At 52.5% G+C, this 25,258-nt stretch overlaps 1 protein-coding gene across 4 annotated transcripts in view; it reads right to left on the bottom strand.

Annotated features, from left to right (window-relative positions):
* Positions 1–5,642, bottom strand: part of KANK4 (KN motif and ankyrin repeat domains 4) — a 64,340-nt gene extending 58,698 nt beyond the window's left edge. For 2 of the 4 annotated variants that reach the window (XM_044749289.2, XM_070486392.1), the window contains exon 1: positions 5,041–5,323. The gene's annotated coding sequence lies outside the window, so the exon portion shown is untranslated. Of the gene's footprint in view, positions 1–5,040; positions 5,324–5,465 lie in introns of those variants that run through there. The other 2 variants (XM_070486398.1, XM_070486404.1) reach the window with 2 other exon arrangements.
* Between the last annotated feature and the right edge of the window lie 19,616 nt (positions 5,643–25,258).

The following is a 25,258-nucleotide window of genomic DNA, read 5'->3' on the forward strand; positions in this document are numbered from 1 at the left end:
TCGCTGCGTCTGTGGCTCCTCCCTCTTCATTAAAACCAGCTTCAGCGCATCTGCTTTCCGTAGCAGAGGAGCCTAAGTTGGTACAGACGAGGAAGCTGACGTTGAGGACACTTGAGCCATCTGCTCGCGCTCAAGGGGCTGGTACAGGGCAAAGCCGTCGCCCGCTCTGACCCGCCTCCTTCTTCTGAGGAGCAGAGGGCTTTATTTATTTATTTATTTAAAATCACACAAATGATACATGAAAACGATCTCTTAAAGAACTCAAGTGTCGCTGACAAAACGCCCCCTCCCACACAGTCAGTACTGTACCTCCTAGATGCAGACCCTGACCACACTGGGTTGCATTCAGCCACCACCCAACTCGACATTCCTGTCCCTTAGACCCTTCCCCAAGCCCAGGACGGCCACACTTTCCCAGGCGGAGGGCGGGGGTGGGAAGCCCCTCAATGAGCTCAGCCAGCACCTGGAAGCACTCAGCCCTGGTGCCCTGCTGGGAAAATCAAAACCAACTTCACTGAGAGTGTCTGGGCTTCTGGGCAGAAACCAGCTGTGCCGGGAACCGGCACCCGTCCTGCTCTTTCATCTTTGCACGGAGCGAATTCTCCCCACTGCCATACGCCTCTGCCCTCCATCACCTGATGCCAGAGCAACAAACTGGAAAGACCCGGCAAAGGGGGCTGCTGACACAGGATCCTTCCATGCGGCGACAGCACAGCCACATTCCAATAATATACATCCGACCTCTACGTTTTATTTACTTTTGGGGAAAAAAATGGGGAGGGGGATGGGCCTTGGGATTTATGTTTTCTCCCAAGATGCCTGTGTCCCCAGAAAGCTCTGTGAAGGGCAGGGCCCAGGACCTAAGGCCCCAGCCACACAGGGAGGCGTTCCTTCTAAAAACAGACTCTCTCGCTTGGAGAAGGACGGCTCAGCCAGCTCCTCCAGACACCAGCGATGTATAGCTGCTTGCGTATCACGCTAACCATATCCTTGAGATTTGGGGGCAGCGTTTGTTTATCCTGGAAACTGCGACAGGCCTATTTTTAGCGGGACGGCCCCCCTTCCTTCCTTCAATCCTACTTTGAAATATTATCCATGTAGACTGGAAACTCTTCCCAGAAAGGCCTCTTAGTCTAAACTCAGGGTCTGGGAGGTTAGCATTCTGAGGCATGGGGAGGGTGGGGTCCGGTTCTAAATCACACAGCTGGTGAGCAGCAGATCCAGGCTCCAATCCCGGGATGCCACGGCCTCCCAGCCCGCACCTCTCCCCCGACGCCTGACTACAGAACGGCGCGAGGCTGGCCGTCTGCTCCAGAGACAGAGCTCCCTCAACCCCAGTTTCATCACGTGTTAGTTTCACAACCCTAGGGAAGTCACTTAGCCTCCCTGAGCCTCATCGACACATCTGGGATTACGACTGTAACATCTCGAGGATTAAACATGCCAGGGCTTGACCCACATGGACTGTCATTATGCAGCACTGCTCTGGTTCCACATACAGAGTGCAGTGGATCTGCCATCAGAAATGAGATAACCAGATCAGTATAACTGCCCAGAGAGAGGCAAGAAACCAAGAAAAGATGGTTATCAGACCCAACTGACAGTTAAGAAAATTCAGAGAGGACATAACTTGCACGCGATCAGAGTTTGAAAAGGGAACGCGTCCTCGGCATTAGCACACCTTCCAAGGTACGGCTGAATTAGGAGGAGACGGACGTCTTCCCTCCCCCGCAGAGCAGAACCAGACATCACCACTCCCCCCCGGACCCCTCCTTATAAACTGGAACCAGCACACCGCCTGGTACAGAGCAGAGACTCAACGCAGTTTGATGAATGAATGAACTGCTGTGTGAAAGGAGATGCTGATCTGCAGACAGGAAGGCCCAGCAGCCAGAAGTAGGTGTCTTGTTGCAGAAAGGGGGAAGCAGGCAGGCACAGGTCCGGAGTCAGCAAGCAAGACCCCCTTCTCTTCCTTCATTCCCACAGCCTGCTCTGTGGCGAAGACGCCTTTGACAAGGCCAAGAGCTGGGCCCTGATCTCAACAGTCGGGTCCAGAGTGTTTCCAAGTCCGGCCCACGTGGCTCAGTCCAGGGCCCAGAATATAAGTGCGAAGTGCACGTGACGCTCCTCCAGCTGAAACAGATGTCACAACACTGCAGGCCAGGGAGATGGCCCATCCGTCTTCCTAACTGTCAGCTCTGCCCATAATAGATTTTTCTCCCTGTCACACCTCAGGCTGCTACTGAACTGAAGCAAAACCAAGATATCCATCTTCCCGCCCTGAGCAGTGGCCTTCACAGGTGCTAGGGACAAAAGGAGGCTACTTGGTTAAAAGAAGCAGAGGGAGCTGGAAGGAGCCCTGGACGGAGAGTCGGGAGCTCGGGGGCGATCGGGCAGAGGGTCCACGCTCGCAACCAGCTGTCGGTGCCTAGGCAGCCGCTGTACCTCACTGGGCCTCTGTTTCCTGTAAAATTAAAGCTCAAAGTTCTGGAAATGGGGTCAACGTCGAAGGCAGGGCTGTGAATCATGAGATATCGTGTGCAAGATATTTTAGGTCACATGCATTTGGAGGAGAGTATCCATAATTTTCATCAGAATCTTAAAGATATGTGTAACCCAGAAAAAAAGCTAAGAAATACCAGACTAGACGGTTTTCACGCAACAAGCACTGATGGGCCACCCTCTGCGTGTCCCTCTCTGTGCTGGGTACTCGAGACACCACAGGACAGGAGCGCCCTGCTCAAGACGAGAGCGGCTGATGCTCACGGTGGCAGAGGCATGTCCCAACTTTGGAAACACAGAGAAGGCAGCATGTGACTCTGGTCAGGAAAGGTCTTGGGGAGGACCTCACGTTAACGCTGGAGCTGGAAGCTGGGTGCGCGTCCACTGGGCGAACAAGGACGAAGGGCACTTCAGACGAAGGGCAGCAGTGTTCCAGGAACTGCCCGAGGGCCACCGTGAGTAGAGCATGAGGGTGCTCGCCAAGGGGGCAGGCTGGGGGAGACAGCAGGGTGCTGGAAACCAGAACCAGGCTGCAGAGGTGGGCCAGGCCAGATAAGGAAATGCCAAGGGAGCCCCCTAAGGAATTTTACACCGTGGCCAAGCAGTTCCTTCTAGTTTTAAAGTCTAGGATGAGCCACCACTCCCAGCACAGGCTTCCTGAATGCTGGGCAGAGGCCTTGGTCAGCTGAGAGCTCAGTGGGCAACACGCAACAACTGGAGGAAAGAAGCACTGCCTTGATACCCTGAGCAGGCGCGGGCCATCCGACCCAGGTGCAGGCAGTCACTGCACGCGGAGGGTGAGTCCCGCACCTGCCTGCCAGTCTCTCCCTCTCTCCCCCTGCACTGTGACCCAGTGAGGGCAACTCCAACTGCCCATCATCACGGCTGAGAGAGGAAGGCACTGACTGGCCCAAGCGATGGGATGCAGAAGTAAGGGCACGCCCAGCTGGGCCCCTGCTGGTCACTTGGTCAACAGTCTTTCAGTTCCTCTAATGGACTCTACTGCCCGCCTCAGGGCCCTCTCACATGCTGTTCCTTCTGCCCAGAAGGCTCTTTCCACCCTCTTCAACTACTAGCCCTCTGATGGAGCGACTGCTGTACCTATCACAGGTTCTCAGCGCACCTTATTCTCTCCTTTCCAAGAATCCAGCACTGCTCGGAATCCTACATTTATTCGAGTGATTTATCGGTCGTGGCCACTGGTCTGCGAACTCCGTGAGGCCAGACAGTGCCAGTTTTGTTCCTTTCTGTATCCCATGACCTAGCAGGATGCCTGGTATGGAGAAAGTGTTTGTTGATTGAATGAGAGCCTGGTCTGGACCCTGAGCCATTCCCCCAAACTCAGTGCCGCTAACAGTCCCCATAATTCACACCATGGTCCAGGGCGGAGTTTGGACAGGGCAGGAGGGCTGGACTTAGGAAGGCAGTATGGGAGTGGACTCTGCTTCCACTCGAGGTGTGGCGCCCTGCTCCCCTGCCTCACGTCCTGAGAGGCTCTGAGGAATCGTCCTCCATTCACCCAGGGGATTGGGTTTAATTCAAGAGGCTTTCTCCACAGGCCGCAACCTGGTCACTGGCTGCATCTCACCCTCCCCTGACCCGACTTGGCCAGTAGGACTTTGCCCAGGCTTCAGGGGGTCATCCTCATGAAAGGGTGGACTCTTCTCTGTCTCCTGGAAAACGACACCTCCTGGCCCTCCAGGCCTGCACCCCAGGGCGCTTGGGACCTAAAACCGCAGGTTCCCGCAGGCCTGGTGGATGCCCAGGGCAAGCACACATTCAAACCTGGTGTCGGGGCCCCGCGCTCGACTTTCCAACTGCCACGCTAAGTAAGTGGCCACTCTGCAGGTACAAAGTATTTGGGGTCAAAGCTTTGACCTTAAGGGAGAGATGAGAGGGAGGGAATCGCACCCAGCGGCGCGGAGGCTCGGCAAAGGCGCCCTGGGCCGCCGGCGCACCCGCCCCAAGGCCGCCCCACTGCCTCCAGCCAAGGTTGCGGCCCGACGGGAGCGCCGGAAAGTTCAGCCAGGGGCCGAGAGGCACCGGGGGGAAACCGGGGTAAACCGGGGACCGGCTTTTGCGAAAGGAGGGAGACGAAGAGCTCGAGTCCAGGCAGTCCTGGGAGCCGGCGGCAGGGCGCCCAGGCCCGCAAGCCGCATGCGGGACCGCAGCGCCCGGCTCGGCAGCGCTGGGCGGGGGCTGCACCACCGGAGCCGCAGGGGCCACGCGGACTCCCCTCCCCTCCCCACCGCCTCCCCTCCCCTCCGGCTCCCCTCCCAGCACCCGGGCGCCGGCCGCGGCGGAAGGGGAGCGGCGCCCACCTTTGGGCAGCTCGCGCAGGCCGGCAGCCCCCTCCCCGCGCTCGCGGCCCCCGGGCGGGGCGCCAGGGCGGCCGCAGCCGCTGCCTTGTTGGAGCCGGGACCCGGCCCGGGAAGGGGCGAGGCGGGCGGCGGAGGCGCAAAAGAGTGGCCGCGCGCCGGGGCCAAGAGCGGGTGGCGCAGGCCGGGTGCCGCGCGGCGAGGGTCGCAGGCGCCTTACCTCGGCGAGCCACGGGGGTGGCGGGGCGGGCGCGCAGCGGCTTCGGGGCGCACGCAGCCTCCGGGGGCACGGGCCGCGTCCCGGGCGCGCACACTCGGCGTCTGGGGCGCGCACACCCTCGGGCGCCCTCTCGCCGGCCGCTCGGCCCGGGCCCGGGGCGCACAGCCTCGGAGGCGGGACGGGGGCGCACCCTCGGGGCGCACAGCCTTGGGGCGCACACCCGGAGCTTCGCGCGGCGCCGCCGCTGCCCACACCCCGAGTCCCCGCCTTCGCTCGCGGGAAAGAGTCCTGACGCGGCGCGGCTCGCCGTGTAGGAAGGGGCAGCCTTGCGAAACCGAGGGGAGGGTCTTAGCCCTGATAAACTCAAAGAGCCCTGGGATACAGTCTGACAGAAACGCTTGAAAAGAGACCCGAAAACTCCTAACCTGTGTATAACGCTTTTCAGATTTCCAGAGCGCTTCCACATGCGTTTATCGTGCTGGAGAGTTAGTTAGGAGGGGCGTTTCTAGCCTCCTTTCATGGTGGGGGCATTTCTATCCACCACACACGGTAATGAGCCGCCCGCGCCCGACTGGAACCCAGTCCCTGGGACGGAATCCGAGCGCAGCAGGCGGTACGCAATCAGCAGATGTGGGCGAGTGAGGGTGGGCGTGGATGTGGCCGAACTTTTCTCTTTCCTAAGTCATTTCTTTTCCCGTTTGCTTTCTTCCTTCACGGTGATTGCTTTGGCCACACTCAAGAATCCTGTCTTTCCCTTCACACCCCCACTTCCCACAACGCTCTTTGTCAGCTGGAATGTTTGCATTTCAATCACTAACCTTAAACGACCAGCTTACCAAGCGCCTTACACACGTTGTGCACCATAAAACCCAGAAAAAAGAGCTGCTACTACCCATCGTCTAGATGAGGACAAAGAGGCGTGGGAGGGGTAGGGTGTGCGAGCCTGTAGGACTCGAACTCCAGCTCGACCCACCAGCACAGCTTTCAAAGGGCGCATTCGCTTCGGGTAAAACCTAACCAAAGAGGCTTCATTTGTGACCTTGAGTCCCTGAAGGTGGAGATAACTCGGGGCAAGGGACACTTCTCAGATTTTCATTTTGATGGAAACGTGGTTATTATAACGATTTCGCTCCCACTTGGGCTCTACTAAAAGCAAATCAGTAGCTCTAAAGGAATAATAAATGGTGGCCGAGGCTTGGCCTCAGTGTTGGGAAACAATAGGGAGTGGTGGGGACTGTGGTGAGCTGGAGGGCAGCTTCGGGCTCCTGTCCTAGTGGGGGAGCTAATGCTATGCAGTTCCAGTCCGTTTTTGTCATTCAGGGCAAGGAATTAATGTGGCCCAACCTTCCCATTTTTAAAGAGAAGCTGTAAATCCAGATATTTAAGTGAAGTCTCCCAATTTGTTAATAACTTGTTTTAAAAATGCTAAACACTTCATATATGTCAAGATTGTTCAAACCAAATGAAATGAGTTTATGGACCAGATCCAGCCCATGGAGCAGGGGTTTGTGTCCTGAGTTTGGGGTACCTCCCAATGCCCCTGTAGGAAACGCTGGTTCAGGAGGGTTCTGTGACTAGCTCAAGGTTGCACCAGCCAGCTGGTAGAGCTGGAACTGGAACCCAGGCATTCCGACTCCTGGTCCTGGCGCCTTTTCCTTCTGCATCCTCCAGCCTCATTAACAACCTGTGTCTGGGCATTGAGAGCCAAGTTAGACGTGGGGCTGGCACTGGGGTGTGGAGACATAGCGCCTTTCCCCGGAAGATGGAGCAGGCGTGCCAGACTGCTGTCCTCGAAAGCTCAGCCTGATGACTCAGAGGAGCAGCTGTGTCTGGAGGGTACAGATGAGTCAGAGAAAGCAAGCTCTGCACTGGGGCAGCCGGAGCTCCTGAACCCCAGATTAGGATATTGAGAAACAGGATGAAAAACGGACCAAGCAAATACACCCACTCCCAACCCCCCACAAAACCAGAAGCTACAGACACAGAGACGCCGGCCAGCGCATCGTGCACTTCTTCTGTCATAACAGGAGTCAGACTAGAGGGTGGACTCCTATGCGGTCCCGGGAAGAGAGAACTCCTTGCAGCAGCAGGTCCAGAATCTCAAGGGTGGGCATCTCCACTGCAAGACCCAGCCTGGGCCCTTCCAGCAGAGTGAGTCTGAAAAGCCGATTTAGAATGATGGGCACAGCAGTGCTGGGCTAGAAACTCCGTGATGGAAGGACTGAGCAGCAGGCAGAGGAGAGAGGGCCTCTTTGTCCCCACCCTCCGATGGAGGTTGGGGTGGGTATGGGAGGATTAACAAGTACTGACCACCTACTGTGTAAGTGCCAGGCACCAACTGAGGCGAGCATCTTACATATATGATCTCCTCGGGACTCCTGGTACCACGTGTGAAGTGGCTGTTACTCTCCTGTCAAGGATGCTCACCCGAGGACACACAACTAGGAAATCGGGGAGGTGGGACTCGGGCTTGGGTCTTGGTGACTCCAAAGACAGCACCCTTCTAACTGAGGGCCTGGAAGGTGCACCCAGCACGGGGATGTGTCCCAAGACAGCCCTGCCCAGCTGAAAGCAGCATGGTCAGCTGACTCTTCCACAGGGAGATCAGCTCCTGCAGGGTCTGCATTCGTCAGTGGTGTGTTGGTAGTGTTTAGCAACTGGCTCTCCAGGGGGAAATGTGTGCACAGATACGATCAATGCTCATGATTCTCAGTAGTCCCATAAAGTGGCAGCAAACACTGAAATTGCTGGTATTGAGCCATTCTCCATGGGGAGACACCGGTTAGGTCCCTACAAGCCTCTGGTTGATTTTTATCAACTGATCAATTCATAACCTTGTTTTATGTTTTTGTTTAAAGACTACATACACACACATATATACACTCACACACATTACATGTTCAATATATATATTGTTGATTCATCAACATGGAACTGATGGCCAACAGTGCTGTGGCTCACGCCTGAATGAAGCTCATCTAACACCCAAATTCTCGGCAGAAGGCGCATCCGAGCCCTCTCGTGCTTGGGGACACCCTGCAGCACTGTGCACTTCAGCGCTGAGCTTTGGGGCTATTTTAAACAGCGAAATCACCTGCAAAAAGCACAAAAACAAAAAAACTACCACTAAATAGACCACAAGAAGGACACTTGTTTACAGCATAAGAGCTGAAACAAGAAGGCAGAGGGTCGCTTTGCTCAGCCCAGCTGGGAATGTGCATACCAGGTGACTCAAAATGGTCATCACTCAGCACAGGTCGGCGAATGACTGTGACCGTGCCGCGAGTATTGATTTGGGTTACAAATCAGAGTGAGCAAGTACATGAATTCGCAAGTGCGGAATCCACAGCGTGAGGCTGTTCACATATGCATCCATGTGTGCTTCCCAGGCCTTCGTATCGGCAACCTATTCTTGCAGGTGTATCTCCCGTTATCCTGCAGCCAGACTGGACAGTTCGCCACTCTGCAAACACGTCCCATACGCATCTGGCTTTGTAACTGAGTGCAGGCTGCTCCCTACGCCTGGACTCTGCCTCCTCCGCACCCCCCCACACCCATCCTCGCGTGTCTGAATCATTCTGCTGGGCAACCGTGCCTCCATGAAGGCCTTCCTGATGCCCCAGATGGTGGGATCTCTCCATCTCTGGGACCACCGTGGCATTTTGAAGCCTACGTCAGACACGGCTCATATTCTACCTTGATTACAAGGCAGCCTTAGTGAGCGTCAAAAACCACAGATCCGATTGTGAGCTCCCCTGCTTCAAACCCCTCAAAGCCATCCCCTTGCTCTTGGGATAAGCCTGGATTCCTGCGAGAAGGTTACAAGTCTAGCCCTTTCCCCCCTCGCGACTCTCACCTGCGTCCCCCTCGCCCTCTCTGCTTTGGCCCTGTGAGACTTCTCTGAGTTCCCCTGACACACTGGGTTCTCACCTGCCTAGAGCGTCTTCCTCTGCCTGGAATTGCCCCCTGCCACTTCTTTGTCTGGATAGTTAATACTCATCCCATGAATCTCAGCTTAGACATCACTTCTGCGAGGACCCTGACCCCGGGACAAGTTGAGAGTTCCTGGTCTCGACTGCCGTAGCATCTCTTCTTTTCTTTCATGATACTCAGCACAATTCAAATGACGTGTTATTGCCCGTTTCTCCCACAAGATTGTAATTACGTGAAGAGAGTCCTATCTTGTTTGTGTATTTCAGCACCTCGATCGGAATCAGGCACATACAAATGCAAATCCTGGCTCTCAGTGAATGTTTTATGAATGAATAAATAACTAAACCTCCATTGTCTTGAGACCTATTGGAGAGCGATAGGGTAGCAGATAAATGAAATAATTATGGAGGTTTCAAGTTTTCTTTTACTTACTTGTGATGTTAAATTACTACTCTGTTGGTGTTTTATACTGCACACAATTCTAAACTCAAGAAGTCATCATTGTTATTAAGTTCAAAAGGAATGTGCCCCCAAACATTATGTCATACACAAAATCATTTAGATAAAAATGTGAAAGATAATCAATAAGCTTCTAGAACATAACGCAGGAGACTACTCATGTCCTAGAAGGGACAAACATTTCCTAAACAAGATACCAAAAGCATTAACCTTAGAAAAACATTGATAAATTTGGAATACATTAAAATTAAGAATTTCTGTTCACCAAAACTTACTAACATTAACAACAGCCATTTTATTCCCACTTATCTTCCGGGGGGTGACTGGGCTGCTGGGCCCACCCGCTGCTCCACCGATGCTGGTCAGGGTTGAGTCCTCTAAAGCTCTGGGCTGCAACGTCCAAGCTGGCTCTCTCACGTGGCTGGGTAGTGAATGCGGGCCACGGACTGGGAGCACAGCTGGGCTGCTGACCAGGAGTGCCTACACATGGCCTCTCCACATGGCCGCTCGGCTCCTCACAGACTGGGGTCTCCAGAGCACGTCTTCCAAGAGGGAAGAGGTAGAAGCTGCCCGGTCTCTCAGAGGCCAGGCCTGGAACCGGGGCAGCATCACTTTCAACACGTTTTATTGGTTAAGCAGTCACAGAGCCAGCCTAGACTCAGAGGGAGAGAGCAGTCAACACCGGCTCCCAGTGAGGAGAGTGAGAGAGAGTTTGTGTCATCTTTAATCTACCGCAAGACCATGAAGAGAGTGGAACAGCAAACCACATGCTGGGAAAGGATGTTCTCAAAACATGTATGTTATGGGTTGAATTGTGTCCCCCCCTAAATTCATATATTGAAGTCCTAACTGCCGGTACCTGAGATTGTGATCTTAAAGTCACTGCAGATGTAATTAGCTAAGATGAGGTCATACTGGAGTAGGGTGAAATTCTTATACAGAGACATGTACACAGGGGAACGCCACGTGAAGATGAAAGCAGAGACCTACAAGCCAAGGAACACCAAAGATTGCCGGCAAAACACCAGAAGCTAGGAGAGAAGCATGGAACAGATTTTTTCTCACAGCCTCAGAAGGCCCAACTCTACCAACACCTTGATCTCAGCCGTCCAGCCTCCAGCACCATGAGGCAACATAATCTGTTGTCTGAGCCCCTAGTCCATGTACTTTGTTATGGAGGCCCCAGGAAACTAATACAAAATATAAAGAATGCCTGCAAAGCACTAAGAAAAACAAATCCAATAGAAAAATGAGCAAAAAGTTCAAACACACATTTCACAAAAGAAGATATTTGAAAGGTCAATTATACGAAAAAGTGTTCAACATCATTAGTTATTAGAGAAATGTAAATTAAACCTCGATAAGGTATGACTGCACACTCTTCAGAACAGCTTATAGTAAAAACGTTGATAATTCAAAGTGTTAGCAGGGATTAGAGCAAATGGAACCTGTAAACATCACTCTGGAGTGGAAATTGGTACAACCACCTTGGAAAACTGTCAGTATCTACGAAAGCTGAATATATGTGTGCTCGTGACCCAGCAGTCTGCTCCTAGGCATAGACCCAATAAAACATGTACATATGTACGCCATGGGGCAGAATCATGAATGGGTATAGCAGCACTGTTCATAATTTCCCAAAACTAGAAACAATTTACATTTATGTCCAGTGTAGAATGGGTAAATAAACCGTGGTTTGGTCATAGAATGGAATATCATACAGAAGTGAAAATGAACCAACTATTGTCGCATGAAACAACATGGATGAGTTTCACAAAATGAATGATGAGCACCAAGCACAAAGAGTATAGACTGTATGATTCCATTTAATAAAGTCCAAACACAGGAAAATACTCTATGATGACAGAAGTCATGATAGTGGGTATCTTTGGAAAGGAGAGAGTTACTAAGAGGTGGCATCAGGGAGATTTAGGGGGGTGACAATGTTCTATTTTTTTGTCTGGGTGATATTTACAAGACTATGTTACTTTGTGAAAATTCACTGAATTATACCTTATTTATTTACGTGCTTTTCTGTGTGTGTTATAGTTCAATGTAAAATTTTATTTAAAAATTAAATAAATGCATTCCAAAGTGTCGGTCGTCTCCACCCACTGATAACTGGAAATACTAGTCGTGCTGTTCACATTTGTAATGATTTATAAATGTGCTCTGCTGGAAAATCGTTCTGAGCATTTCTGAGGTTTTTCTAAGAGGAAAGAGATTGTAAGTTCAATTTGTTTGTCATTTTATCTAATGAAGCTTTGTTGTGTATGTGAAATATTCAGTGTTGATTAACTGTTTAAAACTTGGTTAAATCGTAGGGTGGACAATAGCACATTAAACAAGGAATTTGGCATGAAGTTAACAGGCACACGTGACCCACTGGATGACAGAGTTAGTCCTCAAGCAGCTCTCAACAACACTGGCTTGCATTCTAATCTCTGCGTAGATGGCAGCCTACATCCAGCCTTCCTGAAGACAGTTCCTCTGTCTCTCTCTTCCAGGTGGTTTCAAGTAAAGCGTGTTCTGCCTGGGACAGTCCTACAGAGCTCTTTACCCAGCTTCTCCACTTCTGGGTCTGGTTCGGGTATCGCCCGACCCCTGTGACAGTCTCTGGGGTGGTCCCAGTGACCCCTCCTCCTGGTGTTCATGCCCTGTGCAACCTCTCCCCTTGAGTGGGGGCTAGTGACTCGCTTCTAACATGGCAAGATGATGGGTGTCACTTACGAGATTAGGTGACAAAAAGACTCTGGCTTCCATCTTGGGCTCCCTCTCTTGTCCCCTTACTCTCCCTCTCTTTCTCTCAGAACCCTTGGAAGTCAGGTGCCTTGCTCTGAGCAACCCTCACATGTGGGGGGGAGGCCCACGTGGCAAGACGCTGATGTGTCTGGCCAACAGCTGGCGAGGACCTGAGGCCTGCCAGCAGACGAGTGAGGGCTTCAGGGTGACGCCTCCCCGGTCAAGCACTGAGATGACGGCAGTCCCAGATGACCCCCTGATGGCAGCCTTGTGAGACCTGGAGCCAGAGGCGCCAACTGAGCTGTCCCAGATGTCCGACCCACAGAAGCTCTGAGCTGATACGTGTTTATTGCTTCAAGCAGCTAAAGTTTGGAGTGACTTGTTACACAGTAATAGATCACTAACGCAGCCCCATCTCTACCCCTCCGACCCCAGTTGGATTCATTGATTCCCTGCTTCCCCCAGTTGCCGCACTTACCACAGATCCTAGAAATCCACTGCTGACTGCCTCTCCTTCTCATGAAAGGACCAGGGACCGTGTCTTACAAGCTTTTTCATTCCAGTTCCTAAAACTTCGTTGTACCGAACACGTGTGTGATTAACACATGAAGGAATAAATAGATCATGGCTGTTTAACCTCGGAAACAACAACCTCTCTGATTCTTAATCTTTGCATTTGTAAAATGATAACAAATAAAATTTGTAGAAGTATTTAAGAGACAAAATGAGCATGATTTGGTAAATAATTAGATGTGAGAGGGGAGGGAAAGGAAGAGTCAAAGTTTGGACAACTGGGTACCCTAAGAGAGAGAATGAATAGCAGAGATGGAGCTGGTTTGAGAGGAAGATGGTGAGTTCAAGTTCGGACATGTGGAAATTGAGGTACCTGTGAACACAGACACCAGACTGCGGGGTATAATTGGATGCTTAGAGAGACGTCTCTGGCGGGATAGAGCTGGGAGTAAACGGCATGTGGATGGTAATGGGAGCCAGGGAGGGAGGCCAAAGAGTGAGGTGAGCTGTGGGCTGAGGATAGACCCTAAGGGAGCATTCTCTTTAAGAGGAGGACAGAGGTGCACAAGAAGGTGGGAAAGGGACAGAGGGCTGTCTAGAATCGGAAGAGTGTGGTAGTCCAGATGGATGCACGTAGGCAGCTTCACAAAGCAGAGAATGATCAACGATAACAAATATGCCGAGATCAAGATGTTAATTGAAAAACACCCCTTGGATTCAGTCATTGGAAGATTGTGGCAGATAGTGTTCTTCAAAGATGACTGCAACAACATTTCCCATCCCACACAGTCCTCTACAATGTGACCTCACCACCATCCCATTGAGAGTCGGGGTCTATAGTCTCTCCCCTTGATTCTGGGTGGGCTTTTGACCATTTTAATGAATTATGGTGGATGGTGCTGTGGGACTTCTGAGGCCATAAAAGTCACAATGACTTCTGAGTCCTGGAAGGCAGTGCCTCTCCTACCTTGTTCCCTGGAACGGTAGAGTGGGCCGTGTGAGAAGCCAGGCTCCCCAGGGCCGCCATGCTGTGAGGAAGCCAAACCCCAAGAGAAGCCAAGTGCAGGTCTCTGGCCACAGACATCTGTGCTGCATGACCAGCCTGACTTCCTGACCATGAGAATGCACGGGCATGATGAAGTGGTTGTTTTATGCCACTAAGCTTTGGGATAATTTGTCATTTATTCCACAGTAACAGTGCCTAGAACAATGACTTTAGAGAAAGCACTTTACGTGGCGTGGTCAGGACAGAGGCGAGTGCACAGAGGGCTGGGAGGGTGCAGGAGGTGAGGAGGAGGGTGACGCAGGAGTAGACTGTAGCAGGGAGGTCAAATTGGAGGGTGCTAGAGGGGCTGAGGGGCTTCCCTCAGATGGAGCGGACTGGACGGACTCCTGGGCCAAGAGGAGATGTCGGAGTGGGAGAGTTGAGGCAGAGGAGAGAGGTTCCAGCAGCGGAGTCAGAGCAGCGGAGGTGCGGGCCCAGGAGGAGGAGCTGGGCTTGCGTGGGGTCCACTGAGACCCAGAGAAAGAACTGGACTTTGTTGGGGGAGGAAGGCCGAGCAGCCCAAGGGAAACGGGGGCACTGAGGTGAGTGCAGTTCACATGCTCACCTTTGGGTCTGGACCATCAGCTGAGGAAATGGAAGGACAAAGGACTAGGGTCTCTCGGAGGTCAAAGGGCAGGTGTCACGGCCATGAGGTCATGAGATAGCTAAAAGGATGGGAGAAGGCAACCCTGAAGGAAGTTACTGGAATCTAGATGAGCCAGGCCTGGTCCTGACACAAGGCAGGGTGGTCTGGGAGTGGTGGTTGGGTGGAGTGGAGATGACGCCCCTCAGAGTTAAGAGGATCCAGGAAGTAACAGTCCAAGCAGGTTCAGCCTGACACTGAAATCTCTTATCTCTTAGGGTTAGGACACAGTGCTGGAGCCGAGAGGAAGACCCAGAGCCAGGCCGTGGGTGATTCCCTCAGTGAGCATTGGGCAGTTTAAATGTTTAGGGGAGAGTGGTTGGAAGGCTTGAGGCTCAAAGAAAGATATGAGTGTGGACGAGCCGTGGTGTGGAAGTGACAACGAAGAGCTGGGATGACCCAGCCCCCACCTCTGCCACAGGGGTGTAGGGTGAGGGTCTGGGAGGGCAGCAAGTTTCTCTGGGGCCAAAGAGCACGTGAGGACCGCTGTAGGAGGAAGATGATGAGTGCCTCAGAGAGGAGGCGGGGTGGGGGGAGTGTGTTCAGATGGAGAGCGTTCTGGAGGGTGTAATGTCTACACAGAGTTGGGGAGCGGAGTGAGCAGGAAATACAAGGAGGGATAGAAATGGAGGGGAGGGGGGAATGTGAGGTTGGGGAAGGGACTTTTTGTTACAAAGCCATTGCTCTAGGCAGGGACCCTCTTAAATAAGGTGTTCAGAATAGGCGCAAAGGCCGGTTAGGCATGCAGTGGGGCCTTTTCTAGGTCAAGGTCCTTGCCCCCACGTCCAGGGCCCCTCCCCTGGGCAGGCCCCTCCCATTGGAGCCCGGAGGCCCCTGTGCTTGGCAGGTGACCGTCTGCCAAGGACACTGTGAAGGGGTGGTGGGCGGTGGGGGGTGGCGCTTGACTGTGAGACCCCGCAGGCAGCCTGCACACCCTTGACTCAGGAAGTTACACAGGGCAATGGATCTTCCTGTTATGACTGTTCTGCTATAAATGAAACAGAACAATATGAGAGTTCTTGAACTCTCCTGAGAGGAAGACAATAAAAGGCGATCTGACCACCCACCTGGAAGCTCATTTTAAATAACTTTCTCTGGCTATTTTAAGACAGAAATGGACACTCTCCTGTTAATAGCCCTGGCTGAGCGGGCCTGCCTGCGGCCAGGGCGGCTCTGAGGCCTCTTTCTCCACAGGTCCCTGAGTGACAAAGGGCAGGGGTCCAGCACCGGCTCTGCCTCTCCCACTGTCTTCTCAGTCTCACCCACGCCTCCCTTCCACTGCCCCGTCCTCTGGCTGCTCCGTCTCTCCTCCTTGGGCCGCAGCTCCAACTCCACTGCAAAGAACCTTCCAGCACCTTCCTGCGGCCTCCAGCCCTGCTGCTAACTGCCTGCAGGTCTCAGCGGTTCTGGGTCCGGATTCCTGAGGTGCAGTCTGAACGGCCAGCTCCCTTTTTAGGCTGAGCCCTGGGTCATAGGTCACGGCTGGCCTGAGTTGGCTCAGATGACGTCCCCTGCTGTACTGGGCAGCCCGAGGGGGACAAAACCGGCTGAGGAGTGTCACTCCCCCTTCAGCCGGGGCTCTTTGTTGAACTGGTCCTTTCAGGAGGACGATGGGCGGCATTTGTGCTGCGCTTCTGAAACCTCCACTGGCCCTGAGGCAGGAACGCGGCCTCCAGAGCCGTTGTGAGTGGGGTTCAGCTGGGGAAGTGACGCCTTACGGAGCACACTCCCATGGCTGGTTCACACTGCACAGCTCTCCTCCCGCAACTGCTCCCCCGCCAAGATGAGCGTCATCTCTGGGAGCTCCCAGGCGGGCTCCCGTGCTCTCAACGAGCCCAGGCCACTGCCAGGCGAGCTCTGGGTGCTGTCCCCTTCTGCTCCTGCCACACACACACGTGCACACACACCCACTCCCATCCTGGAGGAAACTAAGGAGTACATCTTCCTTCTGTATCTTTCCTTAGGGTGAGTCAGGGAACGAAGACCTGCCTGCTGGCTGCTGTGGGTCTGCAGCCCCTGCCCCTTCCTGCTCCCCCTCCTCCACTTCTCTCTACCTGTTCCTCTCAGTGAAAGAAAAGAGCCTTAGGCAGGCTAGACTGGAGTTTCTCAGAAGCCACTGAAATGAAGCCACACTTCAGAGGTCACCCGGAGTTGGAGTCGCCTTCAAGTTCCTCGTGACGGGGGAAACTCATTTCCTCTTTGGCCACCTGGGCAGAAACGATTCTGTTCTCACCCCCAGGAGAACACAGCCAGGTCTGTTCTGGAGCAACTCAGCACGTCTGGATTTTTCCCCCTTCAAGGGAGATTCTCATCACTCTTGGCTCCTCTCTGCAATGGTTTTCTTGTTCCCTAGCAGAGAGGGGAAAACTGACTCATATTTAACGTAAGTATTTGTTACAAGTATTCAACAAATATTTATGTTTGAGTGACATCATTCAAACCTCGCGGCACTGTGAGGTTGACTAGCGCTCCATTTCTCAAACGAGGAAACTAAGCACAGACGTGTTCAGTGACTTGTCCGTGGTCACACAGTTAAGTAAAAGGTGGAGCCAAGACTCAGATTCTTCTGACTCCAGGGCTGCAAGTAGAAATGGTGACAAATTCTCTCCATAATCTTAGGTCCAGGAGCAGCTGTCCAGGGTGTGGGCTTGTCTCCCACTGGTCCAGTGACAGGTACACCCCTTCCCTGTGAGGGGCTTCAATACGAAACCACAGGTGACATGGCAGCTCTGCCTGTCCGAGGAGATGCCACGACTTCCTCTTTACTCTGGAAAGAAGCTTCTCCATCCATCCACCCATCCACTCAGCCACCCACCCATCCACTCAGCCACCCACCCATCCACTCAGCCACCCTCCCATCCATCCACCCACCCATCCACTCAGCCACCCTCCCATCCATCCATCCACCCATCCACTCAGCCACCCTCCCATCCATCCATCCACCCATCCACTCAGCCACCCACCCATCCACTCAGCCACCCTCCCATCCATTCACCCACCCATCCACCCTCCCATCCATTCACCCACCCACCCACTAAGCCACCCACCCATCCACCCTCCCATCCATTCACGTACCCACTCACTCAGCCACCCACCCATCCACCCTCCCATCCATTCACCCACCCACCCACTCAGCCACCCACCCATCCACCCTCCCATCCATTCACATACCCACTCACTCAGCCACCCACCCATCCACCCTCCCATCCATTCACCCATCCACTCAGCCACCCACCCTCCCATCCATCCACCCACCCATCCACTCAGCCACCCACCCATCCACCCTCCCATCCATCCATCCATCCATCCACTCAGCCACCCTCCCATCCACTCAGCTACCCTCCCATCCATCCACCCATCCATCCACTCAGCCACCCACCCATCCACTCAGCCACCCTCCCATCCATCCATCCATCCATCCACCCATCCACTCAGCCACCCTCCCATCCATCCATCCACCCATCCACTCAGCCACCCACCCATCCACTCAGCCACCCTCCCATCCATTCACCCACCCATCCACCCTCCCATCCATTCACCCACCCACCCACTCAGCTACCCACCCATCCACCCTCCCATCCATTCACCCATCCACTCAGCCACCCTCCCATCCATCCACCCACCCATCCACTCAGCCACCCACCCATCCACCCTCCCATCCATCCATCCACTCAGCCACCCAACCATCCACTCAGCCACAAATTCCACAGCCACCCTCCCATCCATCCATTTATCCTTGAATCCATTCATCTATCCTTCCACCCATCTAACTAAAACCTCTCTGAGCCCCAATTTGCTCATCTATAACATGGGAATAGTCGATATCAGGTTAAGTGATGTGAAACTTGTTCAATATCCGACATACAGTAGGTTCATTAATGTTTAGTCCATAGATGTCTTTTGCCTTATTAGGGTTCAATTTCAGGAGGATTTTAGCTCTTTGGAATGCCCCATCCCTGTGGCCGGATAATGTTCAGGGAGCTCTGTCTGGTTCACTGTTCTGGGGGCCTGGGATGAGGGGTGTACGGGGTCCCTTTATTAACCAATGCATCTCTCTGGCTTCCACAGAGAACACTAAAAAAATCCAGAGGAGACACAGTGGGCAGGGGCCTGATGAACAACGCAGACGACAGGAGCTTATCTTAAAGGAGTCAGGCGTGGGGGTGGGGCTGGGGAGCAGGAAGTTAGGATCAGCTTCCCCACCTTCCCTCCAGACTGCCTGTCTCTCCAGAAGGAAGCTTGTGTGAGGATGTGGAGCTGTAGGAGCCCTCAGCTGGGCCTCTGCTGTCTTCTCTGAGAAGCCCAGCCTGGCCCCAGGAGAAGGAGCTGGAAAACTTCAGGCCTGGCTTGGGCTGCCATGAGGAAAGTGGATAAGGCTGCAGCCCGGATTGTTTCCTGGAGACGACGATCGTGGAGATGGTTATGCCTGACGTTTGTACAGCACTTCACAGTTTGCACAGAGTTTCCGCATGTGCCGTACCGTCACAACGCTGTGTTTTGGGAAGCACAGGCAAGTTTAGACCGTCGGGGATCAGAATATGCCACCCTTGAATCCGTCCCTTGAGCACAAAGATCATTTTCAGCTGAAGAAAACTCAGAAACAGCAGAAATCAAAAAAAGACTCTTGGCCCTGCCCCCTATTTGCCCATATGCAGAACATAAATTTCCATCTGTCGGGCTATCTCCCTCCCCTGTACCAGGAAGAGGGGGACCCAGGAGGACACTTCCTAGACTCGATCGCAGGGGACGACTGTAGACTCTCGCAGGCCCAGAGAGGAGAGCTTCATAGCAAACCTCGCTAAAGCCACCCTCCATCGGCTTCCCCCATATGTTTACCTTCCCATGTTTGCCCACCCTAAAAGCCAAAGCCTCTTTTCCTGTCTTGTCACTTCTCTACAAATTTGATGTTCCTTGTTAAGATGCTGTATCAGCCAGAGTTCTCACCACCCCTCGGTGTCACTCATCACTGAGTTTCTCCTGCCTGTATGCACACATTATTAACTGGTTTTTCTCTTGTTAATCTATCTTTTGTCATTTTAATTTCCTGGGCCCCAGCCGGAGAACCTAGGAGAGTAGAGGAGATTTTATTCCTCCTCTACAGAGGAAAGAGATGAAGAAACTCTATAGAGAGAGAGACGAAGAAACTGACACTCGCAGAGACAAACTGGCTGCCCCCGAACCTCCCGGACTCCAATCTCAGTCTCCTGACTCCTCCCCCATCTCAGAGGCCCCAAGACAATGGGAGAGAGTTATTTCACCACGTCTTAGGCAGCCTGTGACTTTCAAAATCCTTGGAGAGAACTCTCTTAGTTTTCTGTTTTGTTTTTAATTAACTAGTTAATTCGAATCTATTTTTCAGAGCACCTGCCACGTGTCAGGGAGCTCACCACTACCGAGAGGAGGAGACCCCACAAATGCAGGCCACTGCAGTTCAGTGGATGAGAGGCATGATCAGGAACAGGCTGCTCCAGCAGCATCAAGTTACTCTGCCAATAACCTCCCAGAGGGAGTGACTCAGCAGCTGACCAAAAAGATAAGTCGGAGGGACACAGGCAAAGGGAGCAAGAGGACAGGGCTCGGGCTCGAGGACGCCTCACCTGCAAAGACCACGATGCGAAGAGCCATGCAAAGGGCTTGGTGAGTTCAGGAAACTGCAGAGGGTTCAGAGCTGCAGGGTGGAGTAGAAGGAGGTGGATGGGGAATGGGTGTAGCTGACTGACGTGAGAAGAATGGGTTGGAAGAGACGAGAGGTGAGGGGCTAAACCAGGGGCGGTTGCTTTTTCAACATGTCTTCACTACTGGACCGAGAACACCTGGAAGGCAGAGAATGAGTCAAAAAGTCCGGTCCTGAGGTTGACAGTGCTCCCACAGAAGTTTCTGGAAGAAACAAGCCTTTATAATTAATTATCACTAGACACTGGATACCCACCACATGCCAGGCAGAGCCTGTGCGGACCCAGGCCTGCCCTCAAGGAGACTCAATCCAGTGTGGCACATAGACAAGCCAGCACCCAGTCCTGTGGAAGCACCGTCGGGGCAGGGCTGGGTCTGAAGACATCAGGAAGGCTTCTCAGGGGAGGTGACATCTGACCTGGGTTGTGAAGGATGGAGAGGAGTTTGCTGGGTGGCTAATTTTGATCAAAGACTAAAGATGTCAACTTTCTTATGGGACCGTAATGGGAGAGATTAAAGTGGTACACGGGGAGACACTTGTCAGGACCGGCCCATGCCTTCTTCCCCACTCTTACTGGTGATGCCTGCATCCCCCCCCCAACCAAGCCGTCCCCAGCTGCCAACCCAGCAACACTGGGACTTCAGATCTGTTCTATCCTGACGCCTTCGTAACATAACAATGTGGAGGAAACTTGGTGTAGCGTTGCCATTAAGAGCAGCCGGTCCTGGCTTCAAACCAGCCTCTGCCCCTCCGACTTAGTAGGTGAATCCCCTTGGCTTATCCAGACCCTCATCTTCCTCACCTGCATAATGGGAGTGATGGCAGAACATGCTGCACAACACCAATGAGAACGCGTCTGTGCCAGAGGCGAAGCCGGGACGTCTCTGCTCCACAGCTCTTCCGGACTCACTTTGCGATGCGGGGGCTGGGTCTCTGCCATCACATTTCTGCTTGACCTAAGTTCTGCCAGTGAGGGCACTAGAGGGAACCCCACAGCTGGAGGGGGAGACAAGACTTGTTCCATCCTGTCTGCTGCCAATCCGGAGGAAGCGATCAGAGAGGCTTCTCAGGGGAGGTGACATCTGACCTGGGTCTTGAAGAATGGAGAGGAGTTTGTTGGTGGCTATGAGCGTCACTCCAGCAATGCTTTTTCACCCTGGCAGCAGCGAGGCCTCCCCATGGCAGCAGCTGAAGCCAGCGTGCAGATTTTCCAACACGAGCAGAGTTAGCTTCCTCACATCCCATCGGAGACGTCAGCGCCAGCCCAGCAGGGCCCCCTCCTCAGCGGTCTGCCCCCTTTCCCTGTGGCCCCTCACCCCTCGGGTGATGGCTGCAGTAGCTCTCTCTGTTAGACCTTATGGTTCTCATTTTACCCTTTCAGTGACCTGGTTAACAGCTTTATACCTAGTTAACCCTCCTTTACATTAAACTCTCTTTGTTTAAGTCACCGACGTGGTTTTCTGTCTCCTGGCTGCACCCTGACTATTATAATTAACTAAGAAGATGTATATAAAATATTTGGTACAATTCTAAACTCTTAATAAATGCTTCTTCTTCTTAGGATTCCTGATAGGTTCCTAATGTTCATTCATTCATTCATTTCTTCAGCATATGCTGCTTCCTACTGTGTGTCAGGCCCCATGTGAGGTATTGGAGTGCAGAGCTGAATAAGACACAGTCCGGCCCTCACGGAGCCTACAGCCTGAGTGGAGGAGCCCAGGACACGAGCCCACCCCAGGAGTGGTTCTTGGCACCTCCTCCAAGAAGCCCTCACTGCTGACTCCACCACCCAGTTACTCCATCTCCCAGATCGCATGGAATCCCACGTCCAACCGCAGAAGCATCCTTCATCAGGCCCATTTTCGAGCACCTGTAGTTGGCAGACCTCCAGAATTAACACTTATGGTAAGGTTAACTTGATGCTATTGTGTGTTATTATTATTTATTTGCACGTCTTACCTTCCTTCTTGGGTGGTAACTTACTTGAGATTGATTTCCCCAAATGGCTGATTTCTGTGTCAATTTATAGGCCTAGCACAGTGCCTGGGACATGATAGGATACCGTAAAAGAAAGATGCTGGATGAATTAGTTCATCCAGTCAACCAATATTTCTTGAGCTCTTGCTGTGCAGCAGGCACAGGGCTGGGTACCAGGAGGGTAAGGATGAAGGAAATCAACACAGTCCCTGCCCCCAGTGAACAGGTATCTGATTCGGTCGCTGGGACTGGACAACCTCTGAGGACCCAGACCTTCCTGGGTCTGGAAGGCCTGCTGTTGTCCTGATGTGATGCAGACTTGTCAGCACGTCCTCTGCCTCCTTCCTGCTTCACTGGTGAGCCCCGGGTGGGAGACGGCTGCCCTCTGCGGTTAACCGAGTGTCCTCTGCGCCGGCGGCCAAAGGCTGTATTTAAATAGCAAACCCTTGCATTTTTAATGTTGCCTGGAATTGGAAAGGCTGTGACAAGCTTTCCAAACTGATATTGGCTTTTACATTATTGCAGCAGACCTGGCCTCGGGCGTTTCTTAAATGGAAAATTTAAAGCGTTTTCAATATCAGTGAGAGCGCGGAACCGCCTCAGAACGCCGTGCCTGCCTGTATTCTCAGAAAACACCCCCCTCCCTCGAGCGCCCTCCCCCACCGTCTCCTCCTCACTAGTCCAGCGTCGCCTCCCCTTCATCCAGAGAGCGGACAGCACGAGGCCCACCAGCTTTGTCTCACTCGTGACAAGAAGAGTTCAGGGAGGCCCAGGGGCCAGTGGAAAGAGCTTAGGCCGTAGAACGGCTCTAAATATCTAAACGCCTTCTCTGCACCTCACAGCCTGGGAGACGAGCAAACTGCGCACCTCGCTGACCCTCCTTTTCCTCACCTGTAACATCAGAATAAAAATGCCATTTCGCAGGTTTGCTGCGACCTTCAAACGGGATGTTCTGTAAAAAGGCTTGACACCCCTGCCTGGTACTTGCTGACGCTCAGTGGACGTCAGTTCTCGCCCTTCCCCTGGAGCTGACCTGTGTGAGGTCTCAGAGCAGAATCAGGAGTGAGCCCTATGCTCCCGGCTCCCAGGCCTCCTTCCGAGAGGCCCACTGGACACAAATAGGTTAAAACACACGTTTGGGTTAAAAGCAGAAGGACTCATTTCCATCTTCACTCCATTTTGACTGTTCTCATTAGCAAAATATGTCAGGACGGCCTGCCTGGAGACTTCTTGCATCTCTATCTTCCTTCTCTGTGCTCATGGTAGTAAAAGTCACTGCTCTGTCCAGTATGGCAGCCACTAGCCACAGGCATTAAAATCAAATAAAATTCAGTTCTTCAGTCACAGTAGCCATACTTCAAGGGCCCAGCGACCAACCACTTGTGGCTAGTGGCTACCAGTTCAGCAGGGACCATTTCCACCATCACAGAAAGTGCTAAGTGAGGGAGAGGAAGAGAGGAGAGGAGCGGGGGAGAAGTGGCAAACTGGTTTTCCAGGGCATTCCTCATTCTTGCACATCCTTGCACGTGTTCATCCAGGCATGGAAATCAGTCTCATGTATTTGCACGTTCTGATGGAAAAGGGAAATTCTCTTCTCTGAAAGAGTCAGGACCTGAGAACTTTGTAAATTTAGTTTGACTCAATAAATATTATCATTTAAAACTAAGATGCGATCATTTTATTCTGTGCTCCAGATAGGTCCATGGCTCTTCACGGCTGCTGAAAAAGCCCCAAATCCTCAGCGTGTTTCCGTCGTGGTGTGCTCCCACGAGCCCTCCAGGGCTGCGCTCCCGCTGTGTCCTGCCCCACTCACCACCGACACACCGGCTTGTGCCCTCTCGTGCCTGAAGACCGCCTTTCCTGACACACCCAGGACCACCGCTGAGCCCACCGCCTGGGACACCAGGAAGGCATCATCTCCACCTGTAGATGTTGGTCAAACGGCTCAGAGGCCTCCCCCGCCCCCTGTCTGCCCCGGAGCTGCTGGTCGGATGTGCTCCGTGTCCTGCATTTTATTCGTGTTTTCCGAGCGTTAGCCCTGCTGCATCCATCTCTCCTTCCCCACCCCCTGTCCACTGTACGCCCCACAATGGTGATTCTCAAGCTCCATGTGGAGGAAAGAGCAGGGTTGTTTTGCTTAGTTTTTGTTTTTGTAAATTTTCAATTCATTGCAGACTAATGACTTTGCAAAATAAAGTGAAATTTTTAAAAAACAAAGATATATACACAACGTAAGCCTTAGTTATTTTATCATTAGTTTCAAATTGCTGTAACGATCTGTAAACCCTTACTCTTGGCTTCTGTACTTTGTGCGTCTGTGGCAGTAGTGGTTTTCAGGTCGCCCTTGGAGAAGCAGAAGGCCCTGCATGTGGTCAGCGCTGGACACCTTTGATGGGATCCAGTGGAAACTTCCCACCTGTGCTCTCACCGACGTCCGAGGGGATGCACACAGGACATCTCTGTGGAAGAGCCCTCAGAAGGAGGACACCCCCTCTGTGGTGACGCTGGCAGGCATTTTTGGGTGTGTGTCCCAGTTCTGTCTAAGTTGCTCCATGACCCTGGACATGTTACCTGAACGTGGCCTTGCCCTGAAGCTAGACGAAGGTTCTTGAACTCTTTTGTGTCGTGGACCTCATCGATAGTGGGGGAGGCATGTGGATCCCGTCTCAGAACGTTTTAATGTTTAATGTTTTAAATGCAGAAAATGAAAACCACAGGATTTCAAAGGAAATCAATTATACTCAAGACAATTATTAAAATGTGTGGCTCAGAAATGTTTCTTCATTAACACATTATATAAGTAATCATATCTGGTGGTTGGCAAAATACCTACTATAATTCCAAGTATTGATGAGAGTAAAACTATATTTCAAGTTTTCTACACAACTGTACTGTGATTTGAAAATGCCAGTGATTTCTGTTGTGATCGTCACGGATGCTGCTCATTCTACTGTGACTTGTTGCCCGTGTTCATGACTGAAGGAACTGTTTAGTTTCAGTTGGAGAGTAATGAAAATCAAGACGCAATTTTCCCTGTCATTTAAGTTCCAGGCAAAATGTCCCCTAATGTAGTCACTGATTCAGCAAGTATTTATGAAGAATCCACTATGCGCCAGGCGTCGTCCCAGCATAGGCAGTGTCTGCCTTCATTGAGTTTTCATTCTTGCTGTGAGTCAGATGACAAGCAAACAAATAAATATGGTTGATTCTCATTATTTGCAGTAGTTATGTT

This window comes from Equus asinus, chromosome 16 (assembly GCF_041296235.1).
Source record: "Equus asinus isolate D_3611 breed Donkey chromosome 16, EquAss-T2T_v2, whole genome shotgun sequence".
Taxonomy (NCBI): domain Eukaryota; kingdom Metazoa; phylum Chordata; class Mammalia; order Perissodactyla; family Equidae; genus Equus; species Equus asinus.